The following is a 15,000-nucleotide window of genomic DNA, read 5'->3' on the forward strand; positions in this document are numbered from 1 at the left end:
AAGGCTTACAGCACCTGGTATTCCCAGGTGGTCTCCCATCCAAGTACTAACCAGGCCCGTCCCTGCTTAGCTTCCAAGATCAGACGAGATTGGGCTTGTTCAGGGTGGTGTGGCTGTAGGTATTGTTTTCCTATTGACCTACATCTCTTATACATCTAGAAAACAGCATTGAAGGAAGCCGGAACAAGAGAGAAGAAAAAAAGGCCTACAGCACCTGGTATTCCCAGGTGGTCTCCCATCCAAGTACTAACCAGGCCCGGCTCTGCTTAGCTTCCAAGATCAGACGAGATTGGGCTTGTTCAGGGTGGTGTGGCTGTAGGTATTGTTTTCCTATTGACCTACATCTCTTATACATATAAAAACAAGCATTGAAGGAGGCCGGAACAAGAGAGAAAAAAAAAAGCCTACAGCACCTGGTATTTCCAGGTGGTCTCCCATCCAAGTACTAACCAGGCCCAGCCCTGCTTAGCTTCCAAGATCAGACGAGATTGGGCTTGTTCAGGGTGGTGTGGCTGTAGGTATTATTTTCCTATTGACCTACATCTCTTATACATCTAGAAACCAGCATTGAAGGAGGCCGGAACAAGAGAGAAAAAAAAAAGCCTACAGCAGCTGGTATTTCCAGGTGGTCTCCCATCCAAGTACTAACCAGGCCCAGCTCTGCTTAGCTTCCAAGATCAGACGAGATTGGGCTTGTTCAGGGTGGTGTTGCTGTAGGTATTGTTTTCCTATTGACCTACATCTCTTATACATCTAAAAACAAGCATTGAAGGAAGCCGGAACAAGAGAGAAAAAAAAAAGCCTACAGCACCTGGTATTTCCAGGTGGTCTCCCATCCAAGTACTAACCAGGCCCAGCCCTGCTTAGCTTCCAAGATCAGACGAGATTGGGCTTGTTCATGGTGGTGTGGCTGTAGGTATTGTTTTCCTATTGACCTACATCTCTTATACATCTAAAAACAAGCATTGAAGGAAGCCGGAACAAGAGAGAAAAAAAAAAAAGCCTACAGCACCTGGTATTCCCAGGTGGTCTCCCATCCAAGTACTAACCAGGCCCAGCCCTGCTTAGCTTCCAAGATCAGACGAGATTGGGCTTGTTCAGGGTGGTGTGGCTGTAGGTATTGGTTTCCTATTGACCTACATCTCTTATACATCTCAAAACCAGCATTGAAGGAGGCCGGAACAAGAGAGAAAAAAAAAAGCCTACAGCACCTGGTATTTCCAGGTGGTCTCCCATCCAAGTACTAACCAGGCCCAGCCCTGCTTAGCTTCCAAGATCAGATGAGATTGGGCTTGTTCAGGGTGGTGTGGCTGTAGGTATTGGGTTCCTATTGACCTACATCTCTTATACATCTCAAAACCAGCATTGAAGGAAGTCGGAACAAGAGAGAAAAAAAAAAGGGCCTACAGCACCTGGTATCCCCAGGTGGTCTCGCATCCAAGTACTAACCAGGCCTGGCTCTGCTTAGCTTCCAAGATCAGGCTTGTTCAGGGTGGTGTGGCTGTAGGTATTGGTTTTACTATTGACATACATCTCTTATACATCTAAAAACCAGCATTGAAGGAAGCCGGAACAAGAGAGAAAAAAAAAAAGCCTACAGCACCTGGTATTCCCAGGTGGTCTCCCATCCAAGTACTAACCAGGCCTGGCCCTGCTTAGCTTCCAAGATCAAACGAGATTGGGCTTGTTTAGAGATGTGTAGCTGTAGGTTTTGGTTTCCTATTGACCTACATCTCTTATAATCTCAAAACCAGCATTGAAGGAAGCCGGAACAAGAGAGAAGAAAAAAAGGCCTACAGCACCTGGTATTCCCAGGTGGTCTCCCATCCAAGTACTAACCAGGCCCGGCTCTGCTTAGCTTCCAAGATCAGACGAGATTGGGCTTGTTCAGGGTGGTGTGGCTGTAGGTATTGTTTTCCTATTGACCTACATCTCTTATACATATAAAAACAAGCATTGAAGGAGGCCGGAACAAGAGAGAAAAAAAAAAGCCTACAGCACCTGGTATTTCCAGGTGGTCTCCCATCCAAGTACTAACCAGGCCCAGCCCTGCTTAGCTTCCAAGATCAGATGAGATTGGGCTTGTTCAGGGTGGTGTGGCTGTAGGTATTATTTTCCTATTGACCTACATCTCTTATACATCTAGAAACCAGCATTGAAGGAGGCCGGAACAAGAGAGAAAAAAAAAAGCCTACAGCAGCTGGTATTTCCAGGTGGTCTCCCATCCAAGTACTAACCAGGCCCAGCTCTGCTTAGCTTCCAAGATCAGACGAGATTGGGCTTGTTCAGGGTGGTGTTGCTGTAGGTATTGTTTTCCTATTGACCTACATCTCTTATACATCTAAAAACAAGCATTGAAGGAAGCCGGAACAAGAGAGAAAAAAAAAAGCCTACAGCACCTGATATTTCCAGGTGGTCTCCCATCCAAGTACTAACCAGGCCCGTCCCTGCTTAGCTTCCAAGATCAGACGAGATTGGGCTTGTTCAGGGTGGTGTGGCTGTAGGTATTGTTTTCCTATTGACCTACATCTCTTATACATCTAGAAAACAGCATTGAAGGAAGCCGGAACAAGAGAGAAGAAAAAAAGGCCTACAGCACCTGGTATTCCCAGGTGGTCTCCCATCCAAGTACTAACCAGGCCCGGCTCTGCTTAGCTTCCAAGATCAGACGAGATTGGGCTTGTTCAGGGTGGTGTGGCTGTAGGTATTGGTTTCCTATTGACCTACATCTCTTATACATCTGAAAACCAACATTGAAGGAGGCCGGAACAAGAGAGAAAAAAAAAAGCCTACAGCACCTGGTATTTCCAGGTGGTCTCCCATCCAAGTACTAACCAGGCCCTGCCCTGCTTAGCTTCCAAGATCAGATGAGATTGGGCTTGTTCAGGGTGGTGTGGCTGTAGGTATTGGTTTCCTATTGACCTACATCTCTTATACATCTCAAAACCAGCATTGAAGGAAGTCGGAACAAGAGAGAAAAAAAAAGGGCCTACAGCACCTGGTATCCCCAGGTGGTCTCGCATCCAAGTACTAACCAGGCCTGGCTCTGCTTAGCTTCCAAGATCAGGCTTGTTCAGGGTGGTGTGGCTGTAGGTATTGTTTTCCTATTGACCTACATCTCTTATACATCTAAAAACAAGCATTGAAGGAGGCCGGAACAAGAGAGAAAAAAAAAAGCCTACAGCACCTGGTATTTCCAGGTGGTCTCCCATCCAAGTACTAACCAGGCCCAGCACTGCTTAGCTTCCAAGATCAGACGAGATTGGGCTTGTTCAGGGTGGTGTGGCTGTAGGTATTATTTTCCTATTGACCTACATCTCTTATACATCTAGAAACCAGCATTGAAGGAGGCCGGAACAAGAGAGAAAAAAAAAAGCCTACAGCAGCTGGTATTTCCAGGTGGTCTCCCATCCAAGTACTAACCAGGCCCAGCTCTGCTTAGCTTCCAAGATCAGACGAGATTGGGCTTGTTCAGGGTGGTGTTGCTGTATGTATTGTTTTCCTATTGACCTACATCTCTTATACATCTAAAAACAAGCATTGAAGGAAGCCGGAACAAGAGAGAAAAAAAAAAAGGCCTACAGCACCTGGTATTCCCAGGTGGTCTCCCATCCAAGTACTAACCAGGCCCGGCCCTGTTTAGCTTCGAAGATCAGATGAGATTGGGCTTGTTCAGGGTGGTGTGGCTGTAGGTATTGTTTTCCTATTGACCTACATCTCTTATACATCTAGAAACCAGCATTGAAGGAAGCCGGAACAAGAGAGAAGAAAAAAAGGCCTACAGCACCTGGTATTCCCAGGTGGTCTCCCATCCAAATACTAACCAGGCCCGGCTCTGCTTAGCTTCCAAGATCAAACAAGATTGGGCTTGTTCAGAGATGTGTAGCTGTAGGTATTGGTTTTGTATTGACCTACATCTCTTATAATCTCAAAACCAGCATTGAAGGAAGCCGGAACAAGAGAGAAAAAAAAAGCCTACAGCACCTGGTATTCCCAGGTGGTCTCCCATCCAAGTACTAACCAGGCCTGGCCCTGCTTAGCTTCCAAGATCAGATGAGATTGGGCTTGTTCAGGGTGGTGTGGCTGTAGGTATTGGTTTCCTATTGACCTACATCTCTTATACATCTCAAAACCAGCATTGAAGGAGGCCGGAACAAGAGAGAAAAAAAAAAGCCTACAGCACCTGGTATTCCCAGGTGGTCTTCCATCCAAGTACTAACCAGGCCCGGCTCTGCTTAGCTTCCAAGATCAGATGAGATTGGGCTTGTTCAGGGTGGTGTGGCTGTAGGTATTGGTTTCCTATTGACCTACATCTCTTATACATCTCAAAACCAGCATTGAAGGAGGCCGAAACAAGAGAGAAAAAAAAAAGCCTACAGCACCTGCTATTTCCAGGTGGTCTCCCATCCAAGTACTAACCAGGCCCAGCCCTGCTTAGCTTCCAAGATCAGATGAGATTGGGCTTGTTCAGGGTGGTGTGGCTGTAGGTATTGTTTTCCTATTGACCTACATCTCTTATACATCTAAAAACAAGCATTGAAGGAAGCCGGAACAAGAGAGAAAAAAAAAAAGGCCTACAGCACCTGGTATTCCCAGGGGGTCTCCCATCCAAGCACTAACCAGGCCTGGCCCTGCTTAGCTTCCAAGATCAGATGAGATTGGGCTTGTCCAGGGTGGTGTGGCTGTAGGTATTGGTTTCCTAATGACCTACATCACTTATACATTTTAAAACCAGCATTGAAGTAAGCCAGAACAAGAGAGAAAAAAAAAAGTACTAACCAGGCCCAGACCTGCTTAGCTTTCAAGATCAGACTAGATTGGGCTTGTTCAGGGTGGTGTGGCTGTAGGTATTGGTTTCCTATTGACCTACATCTCTTATACATATCAAAACCAGCATTGAAGGAGGCCGGAACAAGAGAGAAAAAAAAAGCCTACAGCACCTGGCATTTCCAGGTGGTCTTCCATCCAAGTACTAACCAGGCCCAGCCCTGCTTAGCTTCCAAGATCAGATGAGATTGGGTTTGTTCAGGGTGGTGTGGCTGTAGGTTATGGTTTCCTATTGACCTACATCTCTTATACATCTCAAAACCAGCATTGAAGGAAGTCGGAACAAGAGAGAAAAAAAAAAGGGCCTACAGCACCTGGTATTCCCAGGTGGTCTTGCATCCAAGTACTAACCAACCCCGGCTCTGCTTAGCTTCCAAGATCAGGCTTGTTCAGGGTGGTGTGTCTGTATGTATTGGTTTCCTATTGACCTACATCTCTTATACATCTAAAAACCAGCATTGAAGGAAGCCGGAACAAGAGAGAAAAAAAAAAGCCTACAGCACCTGGTATTCCCAGGTGGTCTCCCATCCAAGTACTAACCAGGCCTGGCCCTGCTTAGCTTCCAAGATCAGACGAGATTGTGCTTGTTTAGAGATGTGTAGCTGTAGGTTTTGGTTTCCTATTGACCTACATCTCTTATTATCTCAAAACCAGCATTGAAGGAAGCCGGAACAAGAGAGAAAAAAAAAAGGCCTACAGCACCTGGTATTCCCAGGTGGTCTCCCATCCAAGTACTAACCAGGCCCGTCCCTGCTTAGCTTCCAAGATCAGATGAGATTGGGCTTGTTCAGGGTGGTGTGGCTGTAGGTAATGTTTTCCTATTGACTTACATCTCTTATACATCTAGAAACCAGCATTGAAGGAAGCCGGAAGAAGAGAGAAGAAAAAAAGGCCTACAGCACCTGGTATTCCCAGGTGGTCTCCCATCCAAGTACTAACCAGGCCTGTCCCTGCTTAGCTTCCAAGATCAGACGAGATTGGGCTTGTTCAGGGTGGTGTGGCTGTAGGTATTGTTTTCCTATTGACCTACATCTCTTATACATCTAGAAACCAGCATTGAAGGAAGCCGGAACAAGAGAGAAGAAAAAATGGCCTACAGCACCTGGTATTCCCAGGTGGTCTCCCATCCAAGTACTAACCAGGCCCGGCTCTGCTTAGCTTCCAAGATCAGACGAGATTGGGCTTGTTCAGGGAGGTGTGGCTGTAGGTATTGGTTTCCTATTGACCTACATCTCTTATACATCTCAAAACCAGCATTGAAGGAAGTCGGAACAAGAGAGAAAAAAAAAAGGGCCTACAGCACCTGGTATCCCCAGGTGGTCTCGCATCCAAGTACTAACCAGGCCTGGCTCTGCTTAGCTTCCAAGATCAGGCTTGTTCAGGGTGGTGTGGCTGTAGGTATTGTTTTCCTATTGACCTACATCTCTTATACATCTAAAAACAAGCATTGAAGGAGGCCGGAACAAGAGAGAAAAAAAAAAGCCTACAGCACCTGGTATTTCCAGGTGGTCTCCCATCCAAGTACTAACCAGGCCCAGCCCTGCTTAGCTTCCAAGATCAGACGAGATTGGGCTTGTTCAGGGTGGTGTGGCTGTAGGTAACGTTTTCCTATTGACCTACATCTCTTATACATCTAGAAACCAGCATTGAAGGAAGCCGGAAGAAGAGAGAAGAAAAAAAGGCCTACAGCACCTGGTATTCCCAGGTGGTCTCCCATCCAAGTACTAACCAGGCCTGTCCCTGCTTAGCTTCCAAGATCAGACGAGATTGGGCTTGTTCAGGGTGGTGTGGCTGTAGGTTTTGGTTTCCTATTGACCTACATCTCTTATACATCTCAAAACCAGCATTGAAGGAAGTCGGAACAAGAGAGAAAAAAAAAAGGGCCTACAGCACCTGGTATCCCCAGGTGGTCTTGCATCCAAGTACTAACCAGGCCTTGCTCTGCTTAGCTTCCAAGATCAGGCTTGTTCAGGGTGGTGTGGCTGTAGGTATTGGTTTTACTATTGACATACATCTCTTATACATCTAAAAACCAGCATTGAAGGAAGCCGGAACAAGAGAGAAAAAAAAAAAGCCTACAGCACCTGGTATTCCCAGGTGGTCTCCCATCCAAGTACTAACCAGGCCTGGCCCTGCTTAGCTTCCAAGATCAAACGAGATTGGGCTTGTTTAGAGATGTGTAGCTGTAGGTTTTGGTTTCCTATTGACCTACATCTCTTATAATCTCAAAACCAGCATTGAAGGAAGCCGGAACAAGAGAGAAAAAAAAAAGGCTTACAGCACCTGGTATTCCCAGGTGGTCTCCCATCCAAGTACTAACCAGGCCCGTCCCTGCTTAGCTTCCAAGATCAGACGAGATTGGGCTTGTTCAGGGTGGTGTGGCTGTAGGTATTGTTTTCCTATTGACCTACATCTCTTATACATCTAGAAAACAGCATTGAAGGAAGCCGGAACAAGAGAGAAGAAAAAAAGGCCTACAGCACCTGGTATTCCCAGGTGGTCTCCCATCCAAGTACTAACCAGGCCCGGCTCTGCTTAGCTTCCAAGATCAGACGAGATTGGGCTTGTTCAGGGTGGTGTGGCTGTAGGTATTGTTTTCCTATTGACCTACATCTCTTATACATATAAAAACAAGCATTGAAGGAGGCCGGAACAAGAGAGAAAAAAAAAAGCCTACAGCACCTGGTATTTCCAGGTGGTCTCCCATCCAAGTACTAACCAGGCCCAGCCCTGCTTAGCTTCCAAGATCAGACGAGATTGGGCTTGTTCAGGGTGGTGTGGCTGTAGGTATTATTTTCCTATTGACCTACATCTCTTATACATCTAGAAACCAGCATTGAAGGAGGCCGGAACAAGAGAGAAAAAAAAAAGCCTACAGCAGCTGGTATTTCCAGGTGGTCTCCCATCCAAGTACTAACCAGGCCCAGCTCTGCTTAGCTTCCAAGATCAGACGAGATTGGGCTTGTTCAGGGTGGTGTTGCTGTAGGTATTGTTTTCCTATTGACCTACATCTCTTATACATCTAAAAACAAGCATTGAAGGAAGCCGGAACAAGAGAGAAAAAAAAAAGCCTACAGCACCTGGTATTTCCAGGTGGTCTCCCATCCAAGTACTAACCAGGCCCAGCCCTGCTTAGCTTCCAAGATCAGACGAGATTGGGCTTGTTCATGGTGGTGTGGCTGTAGGTATTGTTTTCCTATTGACCTACATCTCTTATACATCTAAAAACAAGCATTGAAGGAAGCCGGAACAAGAGAGAAAAAAAAAAAAGCCTACAGCACCTGGTATTCCCAGGTGGTCTCCCATCCAAGTACTAACCAGGCCCAGCCCTGCTTAGCTTCCAAGATCAGACGAGATTGGGCTTGTTCAGGGTGGTGTGGCTGTAGGTATTGGTTTCCTATTGACCTACATCTCTTATACATCTCAAAACCAGCATTGAAGGAGGCCGGAACAAGAGAGAAAAAAAAAAGCCTACAGCACCTGGTATTTCCAGGTGGTCTCCCATCCAAGTACTAACCAGGCCCAGCCCTGCTTAGCTTCCAAGATCAGATGAGATTGGGCTTGTTCAGGGTGGTGTGGCTGTAGGTATTGGGTTCCTATTGACCTACATCTCTTATACATCTCAAAACCAGCATTGAAGGAAGTCGGAACAAGAGAGAAAAAAAAAAGGGCCTACAGCACCTGGTATCCCCAGGTGGTCTCGCATCCAAGTACTAACCAGGCCTGGCTCTGCTTAGCTTCCAAGATCAGGCTTGTTCAGGGTGGTGTGGCTGTAGGTATTGGTTTTACTATTGACATACATCTCTTATACATCTAAAAACCAGCATTGAAGGAAGCCGGAACAAGAGAGAAAAAAAAAAAGCCTACAGCACCTGGTATTCCCAGGTGGTCTCCCATCCAAGTACTAACCAGGCCTGGCCCTGCTTAGCTTCCAAGATCAAACGAGATTGGGCTTGTTTAGAGATGTGTAGCTGTAGGTTTTGGTTTCCTATTGACCTACATCTCTTATAATCTCAAAACCAGCATTGAAGGAAGCCGGAACAAGAGAGAAGAAAAAAAGGCCTACAGCACCTGGTATTCCCAGGTGGTTTCCCATCCAAGTACTAACCAGGCCCGGCTCTGCTTAGCTTCCAAGATCAGACGAGATTGGGCTTGTTCAGGGTGGTGTGGCTGTAGGTATTGTTTTCCTATTGACCTACATCTCTTATACATATAAAAACAAGCATTGAAGGAGGCCGGAACAAGAGAGAAAAAAAAAAGCCTACAGCACCTGGTATTTCCAGGTGGTCTCCCATCCAAGTACTAACCAGGCCCAGCCCTGCTTAGCTTCCAAGATCAGATGAGATTGGGCTTGTTCAGGGTGGTGTGGCTGTAGGTATTATTTTCCTATTGACCTACATCTCTTATACATCTAGAAACCAGCATTGAAGGAGGCCGGAACAAGAGAGAAAAAAAAAAGCCTACAGCAGCTGGTATTTCCAGGTGGTCTCCCATCCAAGTACTAACCAGGCCCAGCTCTGCTTAGCTTCCAAGATCAGACGAGATTGGGCTTGTTCAGGGTGGTGTTGCTGTAGGTATTGTTTTCCTATTGACCTACATCTCTTATACATCTAAAAACAAGCATTGAAGGAAGCCGGAACAAGAGAGAAAAAAAAAAGCCTACAGCACCTGGTATTTCCAGGTGGTCTCCCATCCAAGTACTAACCAGGCCCGTCCCTGCTTAGCTTCCAAGATCAGACGAGATTGGGCTTGTTCAGGGTGGTGTGGCTGTAGGTATTGTTTTCCTATTGACCTACATCTCTTATACATCTAGAAAACAGCATTGAAGGAAGCCGGAACAAGAGAGAAGAAAAAAAGGCCTACAGCACCTGGTATTCCCAGGTGGTCTCCCATCCAAGTACTAACCAGGCCCGGCTCTGCTTAGCTTCCAAGATCAGACGAGATTGGGCTTGTTCAGGGTGGTGTGGCTGTAGGTATTGGTTTCCTATTGACCTACATCTCTTATACATCTGAAAACCAACATTGAAGGAGGCCGGAACAAGAGAGAAAAAAAAAAGCCTACAGCACCTGGTATTTCCAGGTGGTCTCCCATCCAAGTACTAACCAGGCCCTGCCCTGCTTAGCTTCCAAGATCAGATGAGATTGGGCTTGTTCAGGGTGGTGTGGCTGTAGGTATTGGTTTCCTATTGACCTACATCTCTTATACATCTCAAAACCAGCATTGAAGGAAGTCGGAACAAGAGAGAAAAAAAAAGGGCCTACAGCACCTGGTATCCCCAGGTGGTCTCGCATCCAAGTACTAACCAGGCCTGGCTCTGCTTAGCTTCCAAGATCAGGCTTGTTCAGGGTGGTGAGGCTGTAGGTATTGTTTTCCTATTGACCTACATCTCTTATACATCTAAAAACAAGCATTGAAGGAGGCCGGAACAAGAGAGAAAAAAAAAAGCCTACAGCACCTGGTATTTCCAGGTGGTCTCCCATCCAAGTACTAACCAGGCCCAGCCCTGCTTAGCTTCCAAGATCAGACGAGATTGGGCTTGTTCAGGGTGGTGTGGCTGTAGGTATTATTTTCCTATTGACCTACATCTCTTATACATCTAGAAACCAGCATTGAAGGAGGCCGGAACAAGAGAGAAAAAAAAAAGCCTACAGCAGCTGGTATTTCCAGGTGGTCTCCCATCCAAGTACTAACCAGGCCCAGCTCTGCTTAGCTTCCAAGATCAGACGAGATTGGGCTTGTTCAGGGTGGTGTTGCTGTATGTATTGTTTTCCTATTGACCTACATCTCTTATACATCTAAAAACAAGCATTGAAGGAAGCCGGAACAAGAGAGAAAAAAAAAAAGGCCTACAGCACCTGGTATTCCCAGGTGGTCTCCCATCCAAGTACTAACCAGGCCCGGCCCTGTTTAGCTTCGAAGATCAGATGAGATTGGGCTTGTTCAGGGTGGTGTGGCTGTAGGTATTGTTTTCCTATTGACCTACATCTCTTATACATCTAGAAACCAGCATTGAAGGAAGCCGGAACAAGAGAGAAGAAAAAAAGGCCTACAGCACCTGGTATTCCCAGGTGGTCTCCCATCCAAATACTAACCAGGCCCGGCTCTGCTTAGCTTCCAAGATCAAACAAGATTGGGCTTGTTCAGAGATGTGTAGCTGTAGGTATTGGTTTTGTATTGACCTACATCTCTTATAATCTCAAAACCAGCATTGAAGGAAGCCGGAACAAGAGAGAAAAAAAAAGCCTACAGCACCTGGTATTCCCAGGTGGTCTCCCATCCAAGTACTAACCAGGCCTGGCCCTGCTTAGCTTCCAAGATCAGATGAGATTGGGCTTGTTCAGGGTGGTGTGGCTGTAGGTATTGGTTTCCTATTGACCTACATCTCTTATACATCTCAAAACCAGCATTGAAGGAGGCCGGAACAAGAGAGAAAAAAAAAAGCCTACAGCACCTGGTATTCCCAGGTGGTCTTCCATCCAAGTACTAACCAGGCCCGGCTCTGCTTAGCTTCCAAGATCAGATGAGATTGGGCTTGTTCAGGGTGGTGTGGCTGTAGGTATTGGTTTCCTATTGACCTACATCTCTTATACATCTCAAAACCAGCATTGAAGGAGGCCGAAACAAGAGAGAAAAAAAAAAGCCTACAGCACCTGCTATTTCCAGGTGGTCTCCCATCCAAGTACTAACCAGGCCCAGCCCTGCTTAGCTTCCAAGATCAGATGAGATTGGGCTTGTTCAGGGTGGTGTGGCTGTAGGTATTGTTTTCCTATTGACCTACATCTCTTATACATCTAAAAACAAGCATTGAAGGAAGCCGGAACAAGAGAGAAAAAAAAAAAGGCCTACAGCACCTGGTATTCCCAGGGGGTCTCCCATCCAAGCACTAACCAGGCCTGGCCCTGCTTAGCTTCCAAGATCAGATGAGATTGGGCTTGTCCAGGGTGGTGTGGCTGTAGGTATTGGTTTCCTAATGACCTACATCACTTATACATTTTAAAACCAGCATTGAAGTAAGCCAGAACAAGAGAGAAAAAAAAAAGTACTAACCAGGCCCAGACCTGCTTAGCTTTCAAGATCAGACTAGATTGGGCTTGTTCAGGGTGGTGTGGCTGTAGGTATTGGTTTCCTATTGACCTACATCTCTTATACATATCAAAACCAGCATTGAAGGAGGCCGGAACAAGAGAGAAAAAAAAAGCCTACAGCACCTGGCATTTCCAGGTGGTCTTCCATCCAAGTACTAACCAGGCCCAGCCCTGCTTAGCTTCCAAGATCAGATGAGATTGGGTTTGTTCAGGGTGGTGTGGCTGTAGGTTACGGTTTCCTATTGACCTACATCTCTTATACATCTCAAAACCAGCATTGAAGGAAGTCGGAACAAGAGAGAAAAAAAAAAGGGCCTACAGCACCTGGTATTCCCAGGTGGTCTCGCATCCAAGTACTAACCAACCCCGGCTCTGCTTAGCTTCCAAGATCAGGCTTGTTCAGGGTGGTGTGTCTGTATGTATTGGTTTCCTATTGACCTACATCTCTTATACATCTAAAAACCAGCATTGAAGGAAGCCGGAACAAGAGAGAAAAAAAAAAGCCTACAGCACCTGGTATTCCCAGGTGGTCTCCCATCCAAGTACTAACCAGGCCTGGCCCTGCTTAGCTTCCAAGATCAGACGAGATTGGGCTTGTTTAGAGATGTGTAGCTGTAGGTTTTGGTTTCCTATTGACCTACATCTCTTATTATCTCAAAACCAGCATTGAAGGAAGCCGGAACAAGAGAGAAAAAAAAAAGGCCTACAGCACCTGGTATTCCCAGGTGGTCTCCCATCCAAGTACTAACCAGGCCCGTCCCTGCTTAGCTTCCAAGATCAGACGAGATTGGGCTTGTTCAGGGTGGTGTGGCTGTAGGTAATGTTTTCCTATTGACTTACATCTCTTATACATCTAGAAACCAGCATTGAAGGAAGCCGGAAGAAGAGAGAAGAAAAAAAGGCCTACAGCACCTGGTATTCCCAGGTGGTCTCCCATCCAAGTACTAACCAGGCCTGTCCCTGCTTAGCTTCCAAGATCAGACGAGATTGGGCTTGTTCAGGGTGGTGTGGCTGTAGGTATTGTTTTCCTATTGACCTACATCTCTTATACATCTAGAAACCAGCATTGAAGGAAGCCGGAACAAGAGAGAAGAAAAAATGGCCTACAGCACCTGGTATTCCCAGGTGGTCTCCCATCCAAGTACTAACCAGGCCCGGCTCTGCTTAGCTTCCAAGATCAGACGAGATTGGGCTTGTTCAGGGAGGTGTGGCTGTAGGTATTGGTTTCCTATTGACCTACATCTCTTATACATCTCAAAACCAGCATTGAAGGAAGTCGGAACAAGAGAGAAAAAAAAAAGGGCCTACAGCACCTGGTATCCCCAGGTGGTCTCGCATCCAAGTACTAACCAGGCCTGGCTCTGCTTAGCTTCCAAGATCAGGCTTGTTCAGGGTGGTGTGGCTGTAGGTATTGTTTTCCTATTGACCTACATCTCTTATACATCTAAAAACAAGCATTGAAGGAGGCCGGAACAAGAGAGAAAAAAAAAAGCCTACAGCACCTGGTATTTCCAGGTGGTCTCCCATCCAAGTACTAACCAGGCCCAGCCCTGCTTAGCTTCCAAGATCAGACGAGATTGGGCTTGTTCAGGGTGGTGTGGCTGTAGGTAACGTTTTCCTATTGACCTACATCTCTTATACATCTAGAAACCAGCATTGAAGGAAGCCGGAAGAAGAGAGAAGAAAAAAAGGCCTACAGCACCTGGTATTCCCAGGTGGTCTCCCATCCAAGTACTAACCAGGCCTGTCCCTGCTTAGCTTCCAAGATCAGACGAGATTGGGCTTGTTCAGGGTGGTGTGGCTGTAGGTATTGTTTTCCTATTGACCTACATCTCTTATACATCTAGAAACCAGCATTGAAGGAAGCCGGAACAAGAGAGAAGAAAAAATGGCCTACAGCACCTGGTATTCCCAGGTGGTCTCCCATCCAAGTACTAACCAGGCCCGGCTCTGCTTAGCTTCCAAGATCAGACGAGATTGGGCTTGTTCAGGGAGGTGTGGCTGTAGGTATTGGTTTCCTATTGACCTACATCTCTTATACATCTCAAAACCAGCATTGAAGGAAGTCGGAACAAGAGAGAAAAAAAAAAGGGCCTACAGCACCTGGTATCCCCAGGTGGTCTCGCATCCAAGTACTAACCAGGCCTGGCTCTGCTTAGCTTCCAAGATCAGGCTTGTTCAGGGTGGTGTGGCTGTAGGTATTGTTTTCCTATTGACCTACATCTCTTATACATCTAAAAACAAGCATTGAAGGAGGCCGGAACAAGAGAGAAAAAAAAAAGCCTACAGCACCTGGTATTTCCAGGTGGTCTCCCATCCAAGTACTAACCAGGCCCAGCCCTGCTTAGCTTCCAAGATCAGACGAGATTGGGCTTGTTCAGGGTGGTGTGGCTGTAGGTATTATTTTCCTATTGACCTACATCTCTTATACATCTAGAAACCAGCATTGAAGGAGGCCGGAACAAGAGAGAAAAAAAAAAGCCTACAGCAGCTGGTATTTCCAGGTGGTCTCCCATCCAAGTACTAACCAGGCCCAGCTCTGCTTAGCTTCCAAGATCAGATGAGATTGGGCTTGTTCAGGGTGGTGTTGCTGTAGGTATTGTTTTCCTATTGACCTACATCTCTTATACATCTAAAAACAAGCATTGAAGGAAGCCGGAACAAGAGAGAGAAAAAAAAAAGCCTACAGCACCTGGTATTCCCAGGTGGTCTCCCATCCAAGTACTAACCAGGCCCGGCCCTGTTTAGCTTCGAAGATCAGATGAGATTGGGCTTGTTCAGGGTGGTGTGGCTGTAGGTATTGTTTTCCTATTGACCTACATCTCTTATACATCTAGAAACCAGCATTGAAGGAAGCCGGAACAAGAGAGAAGAAAAAAAGGCCTACAGCACCTGGTATTCCCAGGTGGTCTCCCATCCAAATACTAACCAGGCCCGGCTCTGCTTAGCTTCCAAGATCAAACAAGATTGGGCTTGTTCAGAGATGTGTAGCTGTAGGTATTGGTTTTGTATTGACCTACATCTCTTATAATCTCAAAACCAGCATTGAAGGAAGCCGGAACAAGAGAGAAAAAAAAAGCCTACAGC

The 15,000-nt window shown here is 46.3% G+C and overlaps 47 non-coding genes and 18 pseudogenes across 47 annotated transcripts in view; all 65 read right to left on the reverse strand.

The window, feature by feature from the left end:
- Positions 1–2: 2 nt before the first annotated feature.
- On the reverse strand, positions 3–121 carry LOC142120879 (5S ribosomal RNA). The gene has a single exon (XR_012683791.1). It is a non-coding gene; the product is annotated as a 5S ribosomal RNA (ribosomal RNA).
- Positions 122–202: 81 nt separating this feature from the next.
- On the reverse strand, positions 203–321 carry LOC142120861 (5S ribosomal RNA). The gene has a single exon (XR_012683774.1). It is a non-coding gene; the product is annotated as a 5S ribosomal RNA (ribosomal RNA).
- Positions 322–401: 80 nt separating this feature from the next.
- LOC142121149 (5S ribosomal RNA) lies at positions 402–520 on the reverse strand. The gene has a single exon (XR_012683890.1). It is a non-coding gene; the product is annotated as a 5S ribosomal RNA (ribosomal RNA).
- An 80-nt stretch (positions 521–600) lies between these two features.
- On the reverse strand, positions 601–719 carry LOC142121055 (5S ribosomal RNA; annotated as a pseudogene).
- An 80-nt stretch (positions 720–799) lies between these two features.
- LOC142120941 (5S ribosomal RNA) lies at positions 800–918 on the reverse strand. Its single transcript, XR_012683848.1, has one exon. It is a non-coding gene; the product is annotated as a 5S ribosomal RNA (ribosomal RNA).
- An 82-nt stretch (positions 919–1,000) lies between these two features.
- Positions 1,001–1,119, reverse strand: LOC142120864 (5S ribosomal RNA). Its single transcript, XR_012683777.1, has one exon. It is a non-coding gene; the product is annotated as a 5S ribosomal RNA (ribosomal RNA).
- An 80-nt stretch (positions 1,120–1,199) lies between these two features.
- LOC142121121 (5S ribosomal RNA) lies at positions 1,200–1,318 on the reverse strand. The gene has a single exon (XR_012683868.1). It is a non-coding gene; the product is annotated as a 5S ribosomal RNA (ribosomal RNA).
- Positions 1,319–1,591: 273 nt separating this feature from the next.
- Positions 1,592–1,710, reverse strand: LOC142121047 (5S ribosomal RNA; annotated as a pseudogene).
- An 80-nt stretch (positions 1,711–1,790) lies between these two features.
- On the reverse strand, positions 1,791–1,909 carry LOC142120862 (5S ribosomal RNA). Its single transcript, XR_012683775.1, has one exon. It is a non-coding gene; the product is annotated as a 5S ribosomal RNA (ribosomal RNA).
- Positions 1,910–1,989: 80 nt separating this feature from the next.
- Positions 1,990–2,108, reverse strand: LOC142121127 (5S ribosomal RNA). The gene has a single exon (XR_012683869.1). It is a non-coding gene; the product is annotated as a 5S ribosomal RNA (ribosomal RNA).
- Positions 2,109–2,188: 80 nt separating this feature from the next.
- LOC142121056 (5S ribosomal RNA) lies at positions 2,189–2,307 on the reverse strand (annotated as a pseudogene).
- Positions 2,308–2,387: 80 nt separating this feature from the next.
- On the reverse strand, positions 2,388–2,506 carry LOC142120938 (5S ribosomal RNA). The gene has a single exon (XR_012683845.1). It is a non-coding gene; the product is annotated as a 5S ribosomal RNA (ribosomal RNA).
- An 81-nt stretch (positions 2,507–2,587) lies between these two features.
- On the reverse strand, positions 2,588–2,706 carry LOC142120863 (5S ribosomal RNA). Its single transcript, XR_012683776.1, has one exon. It is a non-coding gene; the product is annotated as a 5S ribosomal RNA (ribosomal RNA).
- Positions 2,707–2,786: 80 nt separating this feature from the next.
- On the reverse strand, positions 2,787–2,905 carry LOC142121136 (5S ribosomal RNA). The gene has a single exon (XR_012683877.1). It is a non-coding gene; the product is annotated as a 5S ribosomal RNA (ribosomal RNA).
- Positions 2,906–3,175: 270 nt separating this feature from the next.
- LOC142120950 (5S ribosomal RNA) lies at positions 3,176–3,294 on the reverse strand (annotated as a pseudogene).
- An 80-nt stretch (positions 3,295–3,374) lies between these two features.
- LOC142121087 (5S ribosomal RNA) lies at positions 3,375–3,493 on the reverse strand (annotated as a pseudogene).
- Positions 3,494–3,575: 82 nt separating this feature from the next.
- On the reverse strand, positions 3,576–3,694 carry LOC142120914 (5S ribosomal RNA). Its single transcript, XR_012683823.1, has one exon. It is a non-coding gene; the product is annotated as a 5S ribosomal RNA (ribosomal RNA).
- An 81-nt stretch (positions 3,695–3,775) lies between these two features.
- On the reverse strand, positions 3,776–3,894 carry LOC142121069 (5S ribosomal RNA; annotated as a pseudogene).
- Positions 3,895–3,972: 78 nt separating this feature from the next.
- Positions 3,973–4,091, reverse strand: LOC142120856 (5S ribosomal RNA). The gene has a single exon (XR_012683770.1). It is a non-coding gene; the product is annotated as a 5S ribosomal RNA (ribosomal RNA).
- Positions 4,092–4,171: 80 nt separating this feature from the next.
- Positions 4,172–4,290, reverse strand: LOC142120922 (5S ribosomal RNA). Its single transcript, XR_012683831.1, has one exon. It is a non-coding gene; the product is annotated as a 5S ribosomal RNA (ribosomal RNA).
- An 80-nt stretch (positions 4,291–4,370) lies between these two features.
- On the reverse strand, positions 4,371–4,489 carry LOC142120916 (5S ribosomal RNA). The gene has a single exon (XR_012683825.1). It is a non-coding gene; the product is annotated as a 5S ribosomal RNA (ribosomal RNA).
- Positions 4,490–4,571: 82 nt separating this feature from the next.
- LOC142120954 (5S ribosomal RNA) lies at positions 4,572–4,690 on the reverse strand (annotated as a pseudogene).
- Positions 4,691–4,928: 238 nt separating this feature from the next.
- On the reverse strand, positions 4,929–5,047 carry LOC142120894 (5S ribosomal RNA). The gene has a single exon (XR_012683804.1). It is a non-coding gene; the product is annotated as a 5S ribosomal RNA (ribosomal RNA).
- Positions 5,048–5,318: 271 nt separating this feature from the next.
- On the reverse strand, positions 5,319–5,437 carry LOC142121080 (5S ribosomal RNA; annotated as a pseudogene).
- An 80-nt stretch (positions 5,438–5,517) lies between these two features.
- Positions 5,518–5,636, reverse strand: LOC142120888 (5S ribosomal RNA). Its single transcript, XR_012683799.1, has one exon. It is a non-coding gene; the product is annotated as a 5S ribosomal RNA (ribosomal RNA).
- An 81-nt stretch (positions 5,637–5,717) lies between these two features.
- Positions 5,718–5,836, reverse strand: LOC142120899 (5S ribosomal RNA). Its single transcript, XR_012683810.1, has one exon. It is a non-coding gene; the product is annotated as a 5S ribosomal RNA (ribosomal RNA).
- Positions 5,837–5,917: 81 nt separating this feature from the next.
- Positions 5,918–6,036, reverse strand: LOC142120889 (5S ribosomal RNA). The gene has a single exon (XR_012683800.1). It is a non-coding gene; the product is annotated as a 5S ribosomal RNA (ribosomal RNA).
- A 271-nt stretch (positions 6,037–6,307) lies between these two features.
- On the reverse strand, positions 6,308–6,426 carry LOC142121150 (5S ribosomal RNA). Its single transcript, XR_012683891.1, has one exon. It is a non-coding gene; the product is annotated as a 5S ribosomal RNA (ribosomal RNA).
- An 81-nt stretch (positions 6,427–6,507) lies between these two features.
- LOC142120901 (5S ribosomal RNA) lies at positions 6,508–6,626 on the reverse strand. The gene has a single exon (XR_012683812.1). It is a non-coding gene; the product is annotated as a 5S ribosomal RNA (ribosomal RNA).
- A 273-nt stretch (positions 6,627–6,899) lies between these two features.
- LOC142121049 (5S ribosomal RNA) lies at positions 6,900–7,018 on the reverse strand (annotated as a pseudogene).
- Positions 7,019–7,098: 80 nt separating this feature from the next.
- Positions 7,099–7,217, reverse strand: LOC142120881 (5S ribosomal RNA). The gene has a single exon (XR_012683792.1). It is a non-coding gene; the product is annotated as a 5S ribosomal RNA (ribosomal RNA).
- Positions 7,218–7,298: 81 nt separating this feature from the next.
- Positions 7,299–7,417, reverse strand: LOC142120865 (5S ribosomal RNA). Its single transcript, XR_012683778.1, has one exon. It is a non-coding gene; the product is annotated as a 5S ribosomal RNA (ribosomal RNA).
- An 80-nt stretch (positions 7,418–7,497) lies between these two features.
- Positions 7,498–7,616, reverse strand: LOC142121151 (5S ribosomal RNA). Its single transcript, XR_012683892.1, has one exon. It is a non-coding gene; the product is annotated as a 5S ribosomal RNA (ribosomal RNA).
- An 80-nt stretch (positions 7,617–7,696) lies between these two features.
- LOC142121058 (5S ribosomal RNA) lies at positions 7,697–7,815 on the reverse strand (annotated as a pseudogene).
- An 80-nt stretch (positions 7,816–7,895) lies between these two features.
- On the reverse strand, positions 7,896–8,014 carry LOC142120942 (5S ribosomal RNA). Its single transcript, XR_012683849.1, has one exon. It is a non-coding gene; the product is annotated as a 5S ribosomal RNA (ribosomal RNA).
- An 82-nt stretch (positions 8,015–8,096) lies between these two features.
- Positions 8,097–8,215, reverse strand: LOC142120876 (5S ribosomal RNA). Its single transcript, XR_012683788.1, has one exon. It is a non-coding gene; the product is annotated as a 5S ribosomal RNA (ribosomal RNA).
- An 80-nt stretch (positions 8,216–8,295) lies between these two features.
- On the reverse strand, positions 8,296–8,414 carry LOC142121128 (5S ribosomal RNA). Its single transcript, XR_012683870.1, has one exon. It is a non-coding gene; the product is annotated as a 5S ribosomal RNA (ribosomal RNA).
- Positions 8,415–8,687: 273 nt separating this feature from the next.
- LOC142121050 (5S ribosomal RNA) lies at positions 8,688–8,806 on the reverse strand (annotated as a pseudogene).
- An 80-nt stretch (positions 8,807–8,886) lies between these two features.
- On the reverse strand, positions 8,887–9,005 carry LOC142120919 (5S ribosomal RNA). Its single transcript, XR_012683828.1, has one exon. It is a non-coding gene; the product is annotated as a 5S ribosomal RNA (ribosomal RNA).
- Positions 9,006–9,085: 80 nt separating this feature from the next.
- On the reverse strand, positions 9,086–9,204 carry LOC142121129 (5S ribosomal RNA). Its single transcript, XR_012683871.1, has one exon. It is a non-coding gene; the product is annotated as a 5S ribosomal RNA (ribosomal RNA).
- An 80-nt stretch (positions 9,205–9,284) lies between these two features.
- LOC142121059 (5S ribosomal RNA) lies at positions 9,285–9,403 on the reverse strand (annotated as a pseudogene).
- An 80-nt stretch (positions 9,404–9,483) lies between these two features.
- On the reverse strand, positions 9,484–9,602 carry LOC142120909 (5S ribosomal RNA). Its single transcript, XR_012683819.1, has one exon. It is a non-coding gene; the product is annotated as a 5S ribosomal RNA (ribosomal RNA).
- Positions 9,603–9,683: 81 nt separating this feature from the next.
- On the reverse strand, positions 9,684–9,802 carry LOC142120866 (5S ribosomal RNA). Its single transcript, XR_012683779.1, has one exon. It is a non-coding gene; the product is annotated as a 5S ribosomal RNA (ribosomal RNA).
- An 80-nt stretch (positions 9,803–9,882) lies between these two features.
- On the reverse strand, positions 9,883–10,001 carry LOC142121137 (5S ribosomal RNA). The gene has a single exon (XR_012683878.1). It is a non-coding gene; the product is annotated as a 5S ribosomal RNA (ribosomal RNA).
- A 270-nt stretch (positions 10,002–10,271) lies between these two features.
- On the reverse strand, positions 10,272–10,390 carry LOC142121152 (5S ribosomal RNA). The gene has a single exon (XR_012683893.1). It is a non-coding gene; the product is annotated as a 5S ribosomal RNA (ribosomal RNA).
- An 80-nt stretch (positions 10,391–10,470) lies between these two features.
- Positions 10,471–10,589, reverse strand: LOC142121088 (5S ribosomal RNA; annotated as a pseudogene).
- Positions 10,590–10,671: 82 nt separating this feature from the next.
- LOC142120915 (5S ribosomal RNA) lies at positions 10,672–10,790 on the reverse strand. The gene has a single exon (XR_012683824.1). It is a non-coding gene; the product is annotated as a 5S ribosomal RNA (ribosomal RNA).
- An 81-nt stretch (positions 10,791–10,871) lies between these two features.
- LOC142121070 (5S ribosomal RNA) lies at positions 10,872–10,990 on the reverse strand (annotated as a pseudogene).
- A 78-nt stretch (positions 10,991–11,068) lies between these two features.
- On the reverse strand, positions 11,069–11,187 carry LOC142120857 (5S ribosomal RNA). Its single transcript, XR_012683771.1, has one exon. It is a non-coding gene; the product is annotated as a 5S ribosomal RNA (ribosomal RNA).
- An 80-nt stretch (positions 11,188–11,267) lies between these two features.
- On the reverse strand, positions 11,268–11,386 carry LOC142120923 (5S ribosomal RNA). The gene has a single exon (XR_012683832.1). It is a non-coding gene; the product is annotated as a 5S ribosomal RNA (ribosomal RNA).
- Positions 11,387–11,466: 80 nt separating this feature from the next.
- LOC142120917 (5S ribosomal RNA) lies at positions 11,467–11,585 on the reverse strand. Its single transcript, XR_012683826.1, has one exon. It is a non-coding gene; the product is annotated as a 5S ribosomal RNA (ribosomal RNA).
- Positions 11,586–11,667: 82 nt separating this feature from the next.
- LOC142120955 (5S ribosomal RNA) lies at positions 11,668–11,786 on the reverse strand (annotated as a pseudogene).
- A 238-nt stretch (positions 11,787–12,024) lies between these two features.
- LOC142120895 (5S ribosomal RNA) lies at positions 12,025–12,143 on the reverse strand. Its single transcript, XR_012683805.1, has one exon. It is a non-coding gene; the product is annotated as a 5S ribosomal RNA (ribosomal RNA).
- A 271-nt stretch (positions 12,144–12,414) lies between these two features.
- On the reverse strand, positions 12,415–12,533 carry LOC142121033 (5S ribosomal RNA; annotated as a pseudogene).
- Positions 12,534–12,613: 80 nt separating this feature from the next.
- Positions 12,614–12,732, reverse strand: LOC142120986 (5S ribosomal RNA). The gene has a single exon (XR_012683855.1). It is a non-coding gene; the product is annotated as a 5S ribosomal RNA (ribosomal RNA).
- Positions 12,733–12,813: 81 nt separating this feature from the next.
- Positions 12,814–12,932, reverse strand: LOC142120903 (5S ribosomal RNA). The gene has a single exon (XR_012683813.1). It is a non-coding gene; the product is annotated as a 5S ribosomal RNA (ribosomal RNA).
- An 81-nt stretch (positions 12,933–13,013) lies between these two features.
- Positions 13,014–13,132, reverse strand: LOC142120890 (5S ribosomal RNA). Its single transcript, XR_012683801.1, has one exon. It is a non-coding gene; the product is annotated as a 5S ribosomal RNA (ribosomal RNA).
- Positions 13,133–13,403: 271 nt separating this feature from the next.
- Positions 13,404–13,522, reverse strand: LOC142120846 (5S ribosomal RNA). Its single transcript, XR_012683761.1, has one exon. It is a non-coding gene; the product is annotated as a 5S ribosomal RNA (ribosomal RNA).
- Positions 13,523–13,603: 81 nt separating this feature from the next.
- Positions 13,604–13,722, reverse strand: LOC142120904 (5S ribosomal RNA). Its single transcript, XR_012683814.1, has one exon. It is a non-coding gene; the product is annotated as a 5S ribosomal RNA (ribosomal RNA).
- An 81-nt stretch (positions 13,723–13,803) lies between these two features.
- LOC142120892 (5S ribosomal RNA) lies at positions 13,804–13,922 on the reverse strand. The gene has a single exon (XR_012683802.1). It is a non-coding gene; the product is annotated as a 5S ribosomal RNA (ribosomal RNA).
- Positions 13,923–14,193: 271 nt separating this feature from the next.
- On the reverse strand, positions 14,194–14,312 carry LOC142120848 (5S ribosomal RNA). Its single transcript, XR_012683762.1, has one exon. It is a non-coding gene; the product is annotated as a 5S ribosomal RNA (ribosomal RNA).
- An 80-nt stretch (positions 14,313–14,392) lies between these two features.
- On the reverse strand, positions 14,393–14,511 carry LOC142121044 (5S ribosomal RNA; annotated as a pseudogene).
- An 82-nt stretch (positions 14,512–14,593) lies between these two features.
- On the reverse strand, positions 14,594–14,712 carry LOC142120929 (5S ribosomal RNA). Its single transcript, XR_012683837.1, has one exon. It is a non-coding gene; the product is annotated as a 5S ribosomal RNA (ribosomal RNA).
- Positions 14,713–14,793: 81 nt separating this feature from the next.
- LOC142121071 (5S ribosomal RNA) lies at positions 14,794–14,912 on the reverse strand (annotated as a pseudogene).
- A 78-nt stretch (positions 14,913–14,990) lies between these two features.
- The window catches only part of LOC142120886 (5S ribosomal RNA), a 119-nt gene continuing 109 nt past the window's right edge, over positions 14,991–15,000 (reverse strand). Inside the window, exon 1 of the ribosomal RNA XR_012683797.1 lies at positions 14,991–15,000. This exon is cut by the window's right edge and continues 109 nt beyond it. This is a non-coding gene — a ribosomal RNA (5S ribosomal RNA).

Source organism: Mixophyes fleayi, unplaced genomic scaffold (genome assembly GCF_038048845.1).
Source record: "Mixophyes fleayi isolate aMixFle1 unplaced genomic scaffold, aMixFle1.hap1 Scaffold_2085, whole genome shotgun sequence".
NCBI lineage: Eukaryota > Metazoa > Chordata > Amphibia > Anura > Limnodynastidae > Mixophyes > Mixophyes fleayi.